Source organism: Zea mays, chromosome 8 (assembly GCF_902167145.1).
Source record: "Zea mays cultivar B73 chromosome 8, Zm-B73-REFERENCE-NAM-5.0, whole genome shotgun sequence".
Taxonomy (NCBI): domain Eukaryota; kingdom Viridiplantae; phylum Streptophyta; class Magnoliopsida; order Poales; family Poaceae; genus Zea; species Zea mays.
Window position 1 is genome coordinate 119104662 of NC_050103.1, and position 3422 is coordinate 119108083.

Consider the following 3422-nt stretch of genomic DNA (forward strand, 5'->3'; position numbering starts at 1 on the left):
CATCTAGTGCAAATAGAAACATGCTCAAGATTAGATGTAGAGGGTTTGCAAGATTTAAGTTCTACAACCTTAGCATGCAACATTTCATTCTTAGTTCTAAGGTCGGAAATAGTAGCATTGCAAACATCAAAATCTTTAGCCTTAGCAATTAAATTTTCATTCTCTAATCTAAGGCTAGCAAGAGATGCATTCAATTCATCAATCTTAGCAAGCAAGTCAATGTTATCATCTCTAAGATTGGGAATTGAAACATTACAAACATGTGAATCAACCTTAGCATTTAAAATAGCATTTTCATTTCTAAGGTTGTCAATCATCTCACGGCAAGTGCTTAGCTCACTAGACAATTTTTCACATTTTTCTACTTCTAGAGCATAAGCCTTTTTAACCTTAACATGTTTCTTGTTTTCTTTAATTAGACAATCCTCTTGGGAGTCCAAAAGGTCATCCTTTTCATGAATAGCACTAACTAATTCATTTAACTTTTCTTTTTGAGCTATGTTAAGGTTGGCAAAAAGGGAACGCAAATTATCCTCCTCATCACTAGCATTATCATCACTAGAAGATTCATATTTAGTGGAGGAGTTAGATTTAACCTTCTTCTTTTTGCCGTCCTTTGCCATGAGGCACTTGTGGCCGACGTTGGGGAAGAGGAGTCCCTTGGTGACGGCGATGTTGGCGGCGTCCTCGTCGTCGGAGGAGTCGCTAGAGCTTTCGTCGGAATCCCATTCCCGACAAACATGGGCATCGCCGCCCTTCTTCTTGTAGTACCTTTTCTTCTCCTTTCTTCTCCCCTTCTTGTCGTCGCCTCGGTCACTGTCACTAGACATAGGACATTTAGCAATAAAATGACCGGGCTTACCACATTTGTAGCAAACCTTCTTGGAGCGAGACTTGTAGTCTTTCCCCTCCTTTGTTTGAGGATTTGGCGGAAGCTCTTGATGACGAGCGCCATCTCCTCATTGTCAAGCTTGGAGGCGTCTATTGGTTGTCGGCTTGGTGTAGACTCCTCCTTCTTTTCTTCCGTTGCCTTGAATGCAACGGGTTGAGCTTCGGATGGCTCGCCAAGCTCGTTGATTTTCCTCGAGCCTTCTATCATGCACTCAAAACTTACAAAATGCCCGATAACTTCCTCGGGGGTCATTTTAGTATATCTAGGATTACCACGAATCAATTGAACTTGAGTGGGATTTAAAAAAATGAGAGATCTTAAAATAACATTTACCACTTCGTGGTCGTCCCACTTCTTGCTCCCGAGGTTGCGCACTTGGTTTACCAAAGTCTTGAGCCGGTTGTACATGTGTTGTGGCTCCTCCCCTTTGTTAAGCCGGAACCGACCGAGCTCCCCCTCGATCGTTTCCCGCTTGGTGATCTTGGTGAGCTCATCTCCCTCGTGCGCGGTTTTGAGTACATCCCAAACCTCCTTGGCGTTCTTCAACCCTTGTACTTTGTTATATTCCTCTTTACTTAGTGAGGCGAGGAGAATTGTTGTGGCTTGTGAGTTGAAGTGCTCGATTTGGGCTACCTCATCCTCATCATAGTTCTCATCCCCTATAGATGGTACCTGCGCACCAAACTCAACAACATCCCATATGCTTTTGTGGAGCGAGATTAGATGAAATCGCATTAAATCGCTCCACCTAGCGTAATCTTCACCATCAAAAGTTGGTGGTTTGCCTAGTGGGACGGAAAGTAAAGGTGTATGTTTGGAAATGCGAGGGTAGCGTAGGGGGATCTTACTATACTTCTTGCGCTCTTGGCGCTTAGAAGTGACGGAGGGCGCATCGGAGTCGGAGGTCGATGTTGATGAAGTGTCGGTCTCGTAGTAGACCACCTTCCTCATCCTCTTGTGCTTGTCGCCTTTCCGATGCGGCTTGTGGGAAGAAGATTTTTCCTTCTTCTCTTTGTGATGAGAAGAAGATTTCTTCTCCTTCCCTTTGTTGGAGGAGCTCTTCTTCTTCTCCCTCCTTTTGGTGCGGGACTCTTCCGATGAAGTGCTCCCGTGGCTTGTAGTGGGCTTTTCGCCGGTCTCCATCTCCTTCTTGGCGTGATCTCCCGACATCACTTCGAGCGGTTAGGCTCTAATGAAGCACCGGGCTCTGATACCAATTGATAGTCGCCTAGAGGGGGGGTGAATAGGGCGAAACTGAAATTTACAAATATAAACACAACTACAAGCCGGGTTAGCGTTAGAAATATAAACGAGTCCGCGAGAGAGGGCGCAAAACAAATCCCAAGCGAATAAGCAAGTGAGACACGGAGATTTGTTTTACCGAGGTTCGGTTCTTGCAAACCTACTCCCCGTTGAGGAGGCCACAAAGGCCGGGTCTCTTTCAACCCTTCCCTCTCTCAAACGGTCCCTCGGACCGAGTGAGCTTCTCTTCTCTAATCAAAGCCGGGAACAAAACTTCCCCGCAAGGGCCACCACACAATTGGTGCCTCTTGCCTTGATTACAATGGAGTTGTGATCTCAAGAACAAGTGAGAAAGAAAAGAAGCAATCCAAGCGCAAGAGCTCAAATGAACACGGCAAATCACTCTCACTAGTCACTAGGGCTTTGTGTGGAATTGGAGAGGATTTTATCTCTTTAGTGTGTCTAGAATTGAATGCTAGAGCTCTTGTAGTAGTTGAGAAGTGGAAAACTTGGATGCAATGAATGGTGGGGTGGTTGGGGTATTTATAGCCCCAACCACCAAACTTGACCGTTGGCTGGAGGCTTCTGCTCGATGGCGCACCGGACAGTCCGGTGCACACCGGACAGTCCGGTGCCCCTGCCACGTCATCACTGCCGTTGGATTCTGACCGTTGGAGCTTCTGACTTGTGGGCCCGCCAGGGTGTCCGGTGCACACCGGACATGTACTGTTTGATGTCCGGTGCACCGGTATGGGCGATTCTGACTTCTGCGCGCGCTGCGCGCGCATTTAATGCACCGCAGGGAGCCGTTGGCGCCGCAGGGAGCCGTTGCTCCGCTGGCACACCGGACAGTCCGGTGTTCACCGGACAGTCCGGTGAATTATAGCGGAGCGGTTGCCGCGCGAACCCGAGGCTGGCGAGTTCAGGAGGCCGAGCTTCCTTGGAGCACCGGACATGTCCGGTGCACACCGGACAGTCCGGTGAATTATAGCGCGCCGGCTTCCGAGAAATCCCGAGAGTGAAGAGTTGGAGTCTGAGTCCCCTGGTGCACCGGACAGGTACTGTTCACTGTCCGGTGGCACACCGGACAGTCCGGTGCGCCAGACCAGGGGTGCCCTCGGTTGCCCCTTTGCTCCTTTATTGAATCCAAAACTTGGTCTTTTTATTGGCTGAGTGTGAACCTTTTACACCTGTATAATCTATACACTTGGGCAAACTAGTTAGTCCAAAGATTTGTGTTGGGCAATTCAACCACCAAAATTATTTAGGAACTAGGTGTAAGCCTAAT